This window comes from Martes martes (assembly GCF_963455335.1).
Source record: "Martes martes genome assembly, chromosome: 2".
NCBI classification, from domain to species: domain Eukaryota; kingdom Metazoa; phylum Chordata; class Mammalia; order Carnivora; family Mustelidae; genus Martes; species Martes martes.
Genome location: NC_137889.1, coordinates 3,317,964 through 3,332,209, shown reverse-complemented (window position 1 = coordinate 3,332,209; position 14,246 = coordinate 3,317,964). Strand labels below are relative to the sequence as shown.

General features: G+C 38.9%; 1 protein-coding gene across 1 annotated transcript in view; it reads left to right on the top strand.

The window, feature by feature from the left end:
• Positions 1 to 14,246, top strand: part of CSMD1 (CUB and Sushi multiple domains 1) — a gene marked incomplete at both ends in the record, with an annotated part of 1,981,616 nt that overhangs the window by 1,474,628 nt on the left and 492,742 nt on the right. The window lies entirely within an intron of this gene.

Below are 14,246 nucleotides of genomic sequence, written 5' to 3'. Positions count from 1 at the left end.
CCGCCATGGTGCCCCTCCTGGGACGAGGTGGTACCCAAGACCTGGTTGCTGGAGCAGCACCGTTCTGAAGACAGCCCTGCCGCTTGGCCTCCTTCCCTGAGTGCCTCCCCTTCTCCACCTTTCAGCCTTGAGGACCTCTCGCTTCATCTGACACTTCTCACCTCAAATATGACCTTTAGGAAAGGCACTATTGTGTACTATTCTGTGCTACTTAACTAAAAGAATGATAGCAAACAACCCCCCATCCTTAAAGTGATGTTTTGTCAAAAAAATGATGACAAAAAAGTCACTTTAAGGATGTGCTGTTTGGAGGTTTGCCTCCTCTGTTACTTCTCTGCCTATAAACTCGAAAACGGTCCCAGAAAATTTAAGTTAGCCTTAGATGTCAGCGGCATGAGAGAAGCCAAGGCTTCTGATGTGTGGCCCAGAATGGTGTCCTTGTGTCATAACCAAAGCTCTTCTTCTGAAATATATGTCATAGTGGAGAATCAAATCTACCATTGTTTTTTAAAATAGATTTATGCAAATTAAACAAATTAGACAAAAATACTTCAATGAGGTTAGCTACTGAGGAAATGAGTGTTTAAATAGGATAAGAAGAGAAGGGGTTTAAGATGATTTTTAATTAGCCTCCCCATGTGCTGGGAGCTTTGTATGGCATTATGTTTGGACCTTCTCTCCCAACCCTGGGAGATAAGCAGCAGTAGACCCACTGGATGAACAAGGGGCCCACATGCCGAGGGGTTATGGAAGCTTGCTCAAAGGAGCACAGCCAACACACGGATGATGAGTTTGGGTGCTTTTTGTGTCTGAGTAACTACGAACATTTGTTTGGTTCAGGGGGCATCTGTGATGGTCAACTTTGCATCATTGGAAGTCTGCGCGTGGGGGTCTAGAAGCAGTTCTGGAAAGGAGGGGTCAGGTATCACTGGGTGGGGAAGGAGTATTTCTGCCCCTCCCTGAAAACCATGCATCACCATATCGTACTCAACCACCACCGTAGAGTGCCTGGCTGGCTCAGTCAGCTGAGCGGCTGATTCTTGACTTGGCTCAGGTCATGACCTCGGGGGTCATGAGATTGAGCTCCGTGGAGGACTGTTCTTTGTACTTGAAATGGTTTCTTTCTTCCCTCTTCTCTTTCCCCCTCTCCCTCTCTCTTTCTCTCTTGCTCTCTCCATCTCTCAGATAAATAAATAAATCTTAAAAAAAAAAAAAGAAAAAGAAAGAAATACCACCATAGCCTCTGCACACTGACACAGGCAGCCCATCTTCTAGGGATTTGGGTGTGCCCACCTTTTCCTCTTTGTCACAAACTTTCATTCACTGAAATTCATACATTAGCTTTATAATCAGCTTTCATTCTTAGATGTGTCCCCTCTGTAAAGGGTCCTTCCTTCCCCAGGTCAGCCCTTTCCACCCCACTCCCACAACCCTTAGTCCAGTCCACCCACGTAACACATATGCTGTGAGGCATTAGGAAACTTCCCTTTCTGGACTGTCTCTGACATAGGGACAGCTTTCTTTTTCCTTCCTCTGTTCTCACAGGGAAAATGCACAAAACTCAAGGGTTCACCAGAGTTTCAGCAAAATAAATTCTCAAATATTTTATAAATTGTCATGCCTTTTTAAAATAAATATTGCTGTCTTGCTATCTAAAGGACGTAATGTCAGCTGACTGATACAAAACTCAAATGGTGTTGACCCGTGGAGTGGAAACTATATGTATTTTTTACACTGGTCCCCAGTAAGTGTACCTTTAAGGATTAGGTCAAAACCCCTTCAGTAATTTTTCTTCCCTTTTCTTCTTACTCTCCACTTGCCACTAAAAACCTCTTGTTTTGGGGCACCTGGGTGGCTCAGTGGGTTAAAGCCTCTGCCTTCGGCTCAGGTCATGATCTCAGGGTCCTGGGATCGAGCCCCACATCGGGCTCTCTGCTCAGCAGGGAGCCTGCTTCCGCCTCTCTCTGCCTCTCTGCCTACTTGTGATCTCTGCCTGTCAAATAAATAAATAAAATCTTAAAAAAATCCCTCTTATTTACGGGAAATGAATGTTTTCACAATAATATTATATGTAATATATACATATAAACAATAAAAAGCTAAAATTAATGATTTTAAAACTATTTTCACACTGTTGAACACTAAGTAATTGGACTTAATCAGAGAAGTAGTTTAAAGAATAGAGAATTGAAGGGGGGGAGATAATGCAATTTAGATAAACATCCCAAATATCTAAAGGAAACTTCTTTTTTTTAAATTTTATTTATTTATTTACTTGACAGACAGAGATCACAAGTAGGCAGAGAGGCAGGCAGAGAGAGAGGAGGAAGCAGGTTCCCCGCTGAGCAGAGAGCCCGATGTGGGGCTTGATCCCAGGACCCTGAGACCATGACCTGAGCCGAAGGCAGAGACTTTAACCCACTGAGCCACCCAGGTGTCCCAACATCCAAATATCTATAGGGAGAAAAAAGAGTCATTTACAACCAACACTCTCATACAATTGAGATAAAAGATAATGCAAATAAGTACTTGTTTACACTTTGCAGAAATAAATGTTTTGTTAATTACATTTTTATACTTTAATATATGCAGTGACTAATAATTTAATTGGGTTTGCCTCAGCTCCTGTTAACAACACAAACTATGACATCAAACTATTTCCTGAAATGAAAGCAGATATATGTGTGTGTGTGTGTGTGTGTGTGTGTGTGTGTGTATATATATATATTTTAGACTCAGAATTTTTAATAAAACAGCATCTATTATTTCTTAATGAAATAATTGTGCTCTTTATGTGTAGTGGGAAAGCAATAAATGAGAATTTGCTTACATCTCTGAGACCGTGTCCCCACTAAGAAAATTATGGTTGATGTGGATAATGCTTAATGTCCTCCCAGTTATAAAATTGATTAATTAAACTACTTTACATATACATTGTTCTGGTTACAGGAATTTTACTAAATACGAGGGAGAAACAAATACAATGAGTTATAGACTCACCTTAAAAATAGCTGAGTTGGTGAGATTAGATGTCCATGCACGTAATCGTAACAGCAGGATCGAGCACTGCCAAGATAAGGGAATGATGATGGAGGCCATGGGCCTTCAAGGAAGGTGAACTTTCTTCCTCAGTCAAAGAAGACTTCATGGAGTTGATGGTGTTGAAGTTTTTCTAGGATTTGAATGTGGAAGTTGTAGGATTGGGATTTCAGGAGCGGGGACTATAAGCAAAGAAATGGACGTGTAAAAACGTGTGTATGTGAGCGAGCAGCCCTTACATTTAACTTGTGGTGTACAAGGCAGTGTTGTCCGTGAGAGTCATCGTGTTACCGGATCTTCAGGGCTGTCACCCATAATAATAGTAATGGTCAGTATGTGAGGTGATAGATCTGTCAACTGTATCTCAGTAAAGCTGAAAAGAATAAAAGAAAGATGAGGAAAAATTAACCAGGTATTGAGTGCATGGAAGGAATACTGAAAAGTGACTCAAAAGACAGGCTGGAAAATTCACCAAGGAGACCAGTGGCCATGAGAAACTCGTGAAGCTTTTGAGGCAAGGATGGTGGGTGGCCATAAGATACTTTATTTGTTTTAATGAGTTAATTTATTGTCAGTGTAGAAGGTGCCTTGGAATGGTGAGAAGGTGGCACAGCTGTTAGGGAGATAGTGGCCATCAGTGTTGGTGATGAGGGGTGGCCAGATGCACAAAGTTATGGGCAGGATGGGTAGCAGAAGGAGTGGCGGTTCCCCCCAAGTTTTGACTTTGATTGACAAGTAATTCTTCATGGAGTGCAGACGGCGGGAGGAACCAAAGATGCCTGTCAAGTTTTGAAGCTCAGTGACCAGGATCACTACGATGCCATAAAAAATAGTGAGAGAATCCTAGAGAGGTTCAGCATGGTAGAGTTTGAATGTGAGATGCTGACGTTGTCCTAAAGAGCTTGGGGAATGGTGCTCAGGGAATGGGCTGATGGTCAGCAAGGATGATGGTAGGAACAAAGAGGTGCTAGAAAATAGAAGCAATGAACACACAGAAGGGAGGACGAAGGTATGAGAGCAAACAGAGAGCACACCTGGCTTTGCAGAGGAGCCAGGGACAGGTGATGAGTGAGCTAGCCGTGGGTGGCGCTGTTACTAGCTGTAAATGCAAAATGTATGCAGAGTCTAGAACAGAGTTTACACAAAACAACTGAAATTTGCTGTGGAAGCGTCAAGGTAATGGACATTCTATTTTGACTTTGTATTTTAAATTTTTTTGGTTTTCATCTTTAGGGTTTTTAGATGTTCCCTGAAGTATTTGGTTTTGAGGATTGTATTTCTTAATGCTCTGAAATTCTGCGGGTTATGTGGATGATATCAGAATGGGTTCGTCAGTATTTTAGGGAAGGCAACTCGAAACTTACACTCAATGTAATATTTCTCCTTTGACTTTCCTATTTTATTTTATTTTTCCACATAGCATTATTATTAAAATAATCACAATGTAAATGAAATTCTCTTTTATCCTGTTCTAGTTTTATAATATTAATTCTCAAAAAATTACATCTCTTTTCGTATTAAGAGTCTTAGAAATCATATTTAATCTAGAAACAGAAAACGCACGGTTTCACCGTTACTATTGTGGAGTATATCACACATACAAAAAAGAAGTTATACAAAGTCTGCTTATCTCCAATTGCAGTTACTAGCTTTGAGTTTTAAAAAAGTGAACTATTGTAGGAGTCCATCATAAATGTAACATGAGTAAAATAATTATAATATTAGCTGGTAAAATGGTGGTCTGGACAATGTGGTAAGAGGTGTAATAAAGTTGGAAAGTGAATGTATTTAAAAAATAAGATGACATCTGTTCTGTTCAGCCAACTTTCTATCTTTACATGTATCACAGAGAAAACCTGATTTTATACAGGGGAAGTTGTTTTGCTCATTAAGTTAAACAAGTCGTAGGCCTGCATTTTGCATTGTAAGTGGCCCTCTGCTCATGCCACAGAGTAACTGTGGATGGTTTATTGTGTCATCCTTCTTCATGTTTTACTGTACTCTCCACCAGCCTGCTCATTGGCCATTAACTGCCGGTGAGGCCAGAAGGAGACTCCTGAAACTGTTCTTACCAGACAGTCTGGCTGAGTTGAATTCAGTCTCAGTCTCAGTATCAGTCTTATATTTTGTTCTTACATGATCAGAAAGCGCCATGAATCCTTCTTGTATAACCTCCAGTTATAGTTCAATTCATAGACATAGCCTTTAGAAATCTTTTCAATACAGACTTTTTTTTTTCTGCAGATAATTTTTTAGTTGTTAATGCAAGGAAGAAAGTAGAACTATAATTATTTGGCAGACACAAAATCATATTTTTCTAGGTGAAAAATGGAGATACCACAGATCTGGGGTTTTCAAACAGTTGTGTAAATGTTACAGCTTTGAGAGTCAATTTCACAAACAGAATGAGTATCATGACAGCTTCCCTTGCTATAGAGTAATTGAATGACAGGTTCATGATTTTATCTGAAATGTAATAACAGAACACCCTATTTAATCCTTATACTCGCTTCACAAATTTAAGGTCAAGGCTAGCTTTTTAACACATTACTGAACGTTTCTTTTCTTTTCTTTTTTTTTTTTTAAAGATTTTATTTATTTGACAGAGATCACAAGTAGGCAGAGAGGCAGGCAGAGAGAGAGGGGGAAGCAGGCTCCCCACTGAGCAGAGAGCCCAATGCAGGGCCCAATCCCAGGACCCTGAGACCATGACCCGAGCCAAAGGCAGAGGCTTCAACCCACTGAGCCACCCAGGCACCCCTGAACATTTCTTTTTCCAGCAGCAAAAAGCCATTCAATTATCTAACAAGAATTTATACAAATTATTACTCTTCCATGCACAATTGGGAATTTACAAATTGATTAAGATAAAATATTACTTAAAAGTGGACAAATAATTTTGGACTTGGGTAAGATATTCAGAGGGGGAAAAAGGGAGAAAAAGAGTATAGTGAACTAGAAGCAGGGAACCTATGAGAGGACAGGTGTCCATGTCACAGAGAAGCATGGCTATTTCAAGTGCAGTGGGGCCCGTGGAGGGTGAATGACAAAGGGCCGCCAGTGTGCCATCAGCCACATGTGGGGTGATATCAGGAAGAGCTGACAAGGGTTGTGGGGTCTATTTGATCTTGCCCAAGCAGAGAAAAGTGAAAATATTGGTGAAGAGAAGGAAAGATGACTCACGGTGTTAACAGATACAGGGGATGTGGTCAAGAAATAAATATTCATACTGAAAAGAAGCTATAAATCATGTTTTCTTATAGATTAATGAATTTGGCTCTGACTTACCTTCCCTTGGCTGTTGCTTTCAAATGCTTTTGTATCTTGCATCTCTCCTGGCTATTGAATTATCACGGAAGTTGTCCTAAGTGTTCTTGAATTTCTCCATGCTTAGAATATTGCCACCTCATCCCTCGAGTTTAAACATATTTGAAAGTAAAGAAATGGGTCATAGCTAGTTTTAGGGACAGAAGCAAATTAATAGACAGTAGAGCTACAAAGAACGTCTAAGTGGAGGTGGGAAAGTTGGCCAAGGTTGATTGTCCTAGATGCCCAGTTCATCTGCTAGAAATGAGAATGTGGTGATGGTGTCCATGATTAGAAGCAAGTTCAAAAGATTTGGGAGAGATCTGGGAGTGTTTTCAGAGAGGTGAAACAAGCACGAGAAAAACATAGAAACCAGTGGAGGTAATTAAGTTTCTAGTTCTTCTTTCCAGCAGGCTTGGGGGAAAAAAAAATGAAACAAGCAATAGAAACTATCACTGAATGAACTGACAAAGATATTTTTTAGGAAAAACCCAATACTAGTAAAACATTACTTCCAGGGGTGCCTGGGTGGCTCAGTGGGTTAAAACCTCTGCCTTCGGCTCAGGTCATGATCTCAGGGTCGTGGGATCAAGCCCCGCGTCAGGCTCTCTGCTCAGCTGGGAGTCTGCTTCCCCCTCTCTCTCTGCCTGCCTCTCTGCCTACTTGTGATCTCTATCTGCCGAATAAATAAATTAAATTAAAACAAAAAAACAAAAAACAAAAAACATAACTTCCATACACAGGGGAAGAAAAAAGAGTTGATGATTTTGTCCATTGGACATAATTAATCATTGTGTTCAAAATTAAGGAATACTTAACTTGGTAAGCATGTATGTTTTTCTTTTTAATTTGTAAGTCACCCAAATATTTCCAGAGGGGACAATAAAGCACTGAAGTTGAATTCTTTAGCTTTGGTTTGGAAATGACTTTTTAAATGTTGCAATAGAAACAAAAGTTAGTTTACAAAGTGTTTAAAAACAGATAATTTATCTATCAATTTAAAAAAATATAATATTCTTGGGCGCCTGGGTGGCTCAGTTGTTTGGGCGACTGCCTTCAGCTCAGGTCATGGTCCCAGAGTCCTGGGATCAAGTCCCACATCGGGCTCCCAGCTCCATGGGGAGTCTGCTTCTCCCTCTGACCTCCCTTCTCATGCTCCCTCTCACTCTGTCTGTCTCTCTCTTTTTCAAAATAAATAAATAAAAATCTTAAATAAAATAAAATAAAAATAAAAATATAATATTCTTGTTTTGAAACTAAATAAAAGGACAATATAAGGAAATTCGGTAGCTAAGGAGATAAGCATTTTATGACTCATCATAAATATTATAGCTGTATTGTTACTGGAATGACTGCAGATATAAACAGCATTTATTAAGTTGGTTTGTCTGAAGTTTGCATGGTGCTTTGTTCCATCTAATAATGAACTCTAACGAACAGAACATGTAAGGAAGCTTTCATTCCCACAGCCTCACAGGAGTTTGAGAATCACACCAACAACTTATTTAAATTATTCTTTGGGGCATGATTAGTCATTTCTCATTTGCTTCATTTGTTTCTTCCTTTCATTTCTGATTTACTACATTAATTCCAAATTCTGAATTATTTTGAAGTATGCACTGAACTGCCACATTCTAATTTATTCTTATATGGAATATTGCATTTTATTTTATGGAGATCATTGATCCTTACCTTTTAGTCATTTTTCAGACTTTTTTTCTTGAGTCATCAATGACATTTAACAAAAGCAATATTGTTTCTACAAATTGTTATTAAAAAATACTTGTGTATCTCCCAACTATAACTGAAGAATATCTTAAATGTCTACAATTAAATGGTAATTTCCTATATAATGTTCATGGGCAGCCCCACAATTTAAGCTCAGGGGGAAATTGCAGTTTTCTTCAGTTGTTGGATGAGTTAAATAAATTTTATTTTATATGATCTTATTTTATTTATAAGGTATATACATTTATTATGAAAAATTGAGAGTACAAGAGTAGGAAAAAAAGAAGGAATCAATCACTGATCCAAAATCCATTGATAGCCTTGCAGCATTTGGGGATATTTCTACCTTTTTTAAATCCTAGAAATACCTAAGTTACTATTGTTTTATAGTTATATTCTGTGGTTGTCTTCTTTTATGTGTTATAATCACATTTTCTATACATTTATAAATGTAAAATAATCTCACTCTTGAATTCTTAGTTTTGATTAGTCTCTCAACTCTGTGGGTCATATCATCAAAAAGTTTTATGTGTGTTTTTTTTTTAATTCTGACATTTTTTTTCATGAGCGTTTGTATATAAGAGCATGCCTTTATTTTTACAAGTGAAAAATGACCTTAGCTTGTTTTAAAATTCTTTCAGAAGACCTTTTCCCCTAAAAACATATATGTAATACTACTATCTTAAGAGGACAGCAGTATGAAATGCATCTTTTCGCTCCCACAATATCAGGTTTGAGATTAACTCCAGAGACTATATATTTTCCTTCAAACTATCTTTAGGTGCAAATCTCACTAGTGATTTTAAATCCATGCTGAAATTGTATTGTAGAGAACTCTGTTGGTTTGGCTTCTGAGGGCTCTGTATCAGCACTGTAAAAAAAAAAATATATATATATATATATATTTATAATAATGTATTGATCCACTTTCTTCTGTAAATTTTACTTTGGTTCTCTCTTTGCTATCCATTATATCTATCCTGTTCTTTCCTTCTTTTTTCTTGTAATTACAGCTCTGTGTCTTTGCACGTTTTCCATCTAGTCACAGATTTCGTTGACTTTCTCTGATGGGCTGGCAAAGGGTGTCCAATTTCCAGACATCCCATTCTAGTACCTGCTTGACTTGATACACCTGCTTCTCTTCTCCCCCAGGACCGGCTCCTACCATCCTGTGGTCATTGTTTCCATCCTCATCCTTACAGAAACATCTTCTCCAACTTTGACTGGGTCTCTGTGGCTACAGTCTCTTTTGGTTTGATTCTTTCAATGATGTGATGAAGGAATTAAATAATACTACTGGCTTTTCACAGTCCTCCAAGAAGGTACTTGATTCATTCAGCCACAGGTGACTTGACGAGTTTGAAAACTAGTCTCAGCTCCAAGGCTTCTGATATACAGCTCTGTTTTTCTCCATTATATTAGACTTTGTCTGTTATACTAGTCTGCCTTGTAACTCTGTTGGGGGAGGGGGACTATCCATCTGAGGTGCTGACATTCTTCGCATTATTTGTAATCTCAGTGCCTGGCATTTAGCTAGAAGCTAATAAAGAATGGTGAATAAGTCCTCTGCTTTGTAAATGTTGCAGAATGTTTCTTTCTGGAACAGTTATATTTAAACTTGGAGGCAATAGTACTGGTTGAGAACATGGATTTGAGGGCTGCCTGGGTGGCTCAGTGGGTTAAGCATCTGCTTGCCTTCAGCTCAGGTCAGGATCCTGGTGTCCCGGGATCAAACCCTGCATAGGGCTCCTTGCTCGGTGGAGAGTCTGCTTCTCCCTCTCCCTCTGCTGGTCCCCTGCTTATGCTCTCTCACTCTTTCTCTCTAATAAATAAATAAAATCTAAAACAGAAACAAAAAAACAAACAAACATGGACTTTAGGTAAAAATGTCTAGAGGCAAAGTTTTGCTTGCGGTGAGACCTTTTTCAAGTAAATGGACACTTTATCTCATAGTTTTTCCACTGGTCACGTGGGGGGTTCTCTTCGGCTCTTCACAGGGTTGTTGAGAAGATTGAATACATGATTATTTTTAAACATGTAAAATAGTGATTGGCATCCTGTAGGCATTATTCAATTGTTTGACATTGTTTATTATTACAATTTTGTCCCTCTTTCATAACCAAACCCTGTCTTTCAGAGTGGGCCCTGAGATGTTAATCTTCCCCACAATTAGCCTTCCTCTGTGTCCCTGCATACAAACGGGCTTCCCAATGCGTAGGGTGTGGAAGGACTTTAGTGTGTGTTCAAAAAAACAGCTGTCAAATGAACTCGGGTTGGGAGGGAGGCGTACACATGAATTACTGAGTACCAGATAAAATTCTTCTTTTCCCACAGAATATTTGGTTATTAACTTGTTCCATGTCAGTCCCTAATCCCCAGCAGCTTGCCAAAGTCCATGAGCCACAGGCATAAATTCAGATGGGGGGCGTTCTAAGTGTGGTAAACTAGCCGTGGGAGACCAGAAGCTTGCTTTCTCTCCCTCCTGATTGTCGAACGCTTTTGACATTTAATTTTCTCAAATCTTTAAAATTACATACGTTCTAGATTCTCGATACCTATTCAAAAAGAAAGTAACATTGATGACGTTGACTTTAAAAATGTACAAAACCCTTAATTTATTAACTATAGTGGTATTTTGCAAGGTAGATGTCACGTACAATTGCTATATTAGAAATCTGACTGAGTCATATATGTCAATTTTAGGATGAAATTTAATTTTAAAAATTATATATATTCAAGTAACATATCAATTAAAATAAATTTATTTGATCAACGTATAGCACAGGCAAATCAATAAATACATAAACAGATGATAAACCCTCATAATGTGTTTCTCTTATTTTTTCTCTTATTTTTATTCAAGGAAAATCCCTTTTAAATGATTGTTCTTTAAGCCAGATGTGTTAGTCAACCTCAAAAGCAATTCAGTTTATTTGAATATTTATTGTCCCTTTCAACCGTATTACAGTTGTAATATTCATGAAATTTACAACCTATACAGTGTAAGCAGTAACTTATAGAATTGTAGATGGCAGAAGGAAATTTCCTTTATATTTTAGAGGTAAAGCAATGAAAGCTGAGAAGGTATTTTTGGTGTCAATGACAGTCACATTTTCTAGAACGCAGAAATTTCAGTGCCTAATCATAGGCTTGAAAACACCTGAGTTGTGTTTCACTCATCATAGGTATAAAGGTGTATGTGATTCTTTACATATTCTTCCTAAATGTATTTAATAAACGTCTACTCATCTCCAGAAATTCTAGGGTACATCTTGACCAGTGGTGTGCCAGTGAATAGGCTAATTTGTAGAGTTTGCCAAGTTCCATGACCCAAATACTCACACCATGGATGATTTCAAGATACTAATGGTTGAAAACTTCTTTGCAAAATCCCCTGAATATTTAATAATTGGCTCTCAGAAACTCCAGTGCACTGTAGAAGGTTTGTTTTTTTCATAGAGAAGTAGGCTATTGTCCTACCCTCTTATTCTCCAGTTGAGTCTAGCCAAATGGCAACGACTTCAGACATATTAACTGTTGAGAATTTTTCCCCGGTGAGATCTGTTCATAAATGAGAATTTCCAAGAAAACTCTAACAGAAGAGGAACTGGGTTTCTCCAAATGTTGGAACCTTACCACTAAGCTAACTCTGTGATAGGTTGATATAAGTCTGGTCCTGTGGTATTACAAAAGTCATTATTTTTTTTTAAAGATTTTATTTATTTATTTGACAAACAGAGATCACAAGTAGGCAGAGAGGCAGGCAGAGAGAGAGGAGGAAGCAGGCTCCCCACTGAGCAGAGAGCCCAATGTGGGGCTCGATCCCAGGACCCTGAGACCATGACCCGAGCTGAAGGCAGAGGCTTTAACCCACTGAGCCACCCAGGTGCCCCCAAAAGTCATTATTTTTGTGATGAAAAGTGTTACAGACAGGAAGGTATTTGCTGTGACATAATTAACATGGAATCATGTTGGAGATTTAGCTGAATTTAGCTTCACTTAGGTAACAATTCTGATGGCATTCCATGCTATGATTATGATATAAATGACACACAGATTTCTTGAGTTGATTTATTCCTGTCCTTTTCTGCTATTTGGTCAGAATGAAGTCTTTTTTCACATGATTGTATAATGTGTATAACTTCTAGTTACGTGAGTGAATTTGCTATGCACAGTAACCAGCTCTGTATGATGGTAGTCTTGATATTTTTGGCATCAGCATGCAGTGATATGTCATAATAGTTGGAACCAATAACTTTTTCCTTTCCGTATTGATTATGGTAACCATAATAAAAATTTTTAAATTCTTCCATTTCCAATATACGTTAATGAAGTGACTGGTTCAGGATGTTTTTCTTTAATGTTATTTTTATATGTTGACTAAACTTTATAGAATGATTCCCAGAATATAGTGAGAAGCCCCTCGAAGTATTGTCTCCACTCTCCTCCTGGTTGATGATGTTTGGTTCATGGATAAGGATTAGTCAGTGGTGATTATCTGCGAGTTGACAATTTAAGGCTAGATAGGCACAATATTTTCACACATTTGCAAGACATCCTAGACCCCCTAGAGAGATTTCACGATTCATCAGCTGGTGTGAGGTATCTGAAGAGTCACAGTAGCCTGAGAGAGGTCAGACATCTGGCAAAAAAGTCTCTTAGCAACAATGCGCTGAGAATATCTTTACGATGCGCCCTTCTGTAATGGCTTGCTAAGGAAAGGGAGGAGAATCTGAGAATGCCGTTCTTGCTTCGGGTCCTTAACACAAGAACAACCTCAAGGAGGGGCTGAGGAGACGGAGATGGGGCTTGTGTCCCGTAAGAGAGGCGGGCTGAGTGATTATCTGCAGAAGCTACAGAGCATCTCGAAAGCACACGTGCGGCCTTAACAATATGACTTTTCTGTACTCTAAAGGAAAGCTTAGGTTAGAACCTATTCCCTCATCCACTATCTTATTAATATCATTACTCTTTCTCTCTTATTGTCTCCCCTTTTTCTTCCTAGCTTGAATTATTCTTTAGTTATAGCCTTTGTGTATTTTTCTATTCTTTTATACCCCAGGATTTCTTTCCAAGTCTGTGATGCTTTTCTCTTACAATTTATTCCTAAAAGTGAAATGGTATACCCTGTAGACCCCTGTAGACTCCATGTGCTTAGAGAAACCGTGCTCTCTGGTTGATGTGTTAGAACCATTATATGAAATGTGTAGGCAGTTGACCAAGGTACCCCAGGATGCATGTTTTGTGGGCATGGAGATACACTGTCAGGTAGACTGTCTTAGGTAATGGGGGCTGAGCAGTGCATTGTATCATATGTTCTCTAGGACACTGATATGGTCCGGGAGATCACTGCTGGAACCACCATGCATTCTGGGCTGGCTAGGCAATCACATAAAAGACTAGCCCTGTTTTCTGCAATAGCACCAATGTATTCAAAATCCATGACAAAATGTAGGAGCTAAAAGGAAATGCAATTGTTTAAGTTAGTAACCAGAAGAATTAGTCTCTTTCCAATAATACATTCCATCCCCTGAGCAAATTCCATTAACATTTTATTTGATTAACATGGAGTGTTTAATGCTAAGGCAGGATTGACAAGTCTCCTCAGCAACATTAGGAGGCCTTTTCCGATTCAGTTTTCCAATGCCAGAATAAGACTTTGCCACACATCGATTTTACCATCGAAGCATCTGGGAAAGAGATACCCCAAATTTCCTCATCCATCTGATTAAAAATAAGTGTAATGGTTCATTTGTCTTCATGGAATTCATCTTTTTGTTAGAAAGTCAAACTTTGAAAAAAAATTAGGATATTTGGTATATTGAACTTTTTTAAATATTTTCCCCACATGTAGTTTTCGAAATCCTGGTTGAATTATGAGTTTGAGTATTTTACGTCTATCTGGGTCATGCCTACTGAGCGTTCCGTGGCGTGATTGCTGTCCACTTACAGCTCCGTAAAGTTACTCTTGTGTTTATGGTTACGAATCACATGCGTGATGCGACCTGTGGTTACCTCTCATCCAGCCTCAGCTGGCGTTGCTCAGCATGCCCACTGCAGGACTTCTCAGTGTCTCGTCCCAGGCTAGGGTGTCTGCCCACATCACCACCGCAGCCTGAGTCTGCATACAAGACCCGGTGGCTTGGTCATCTTCCGGGGCTGAGATGAAGCCC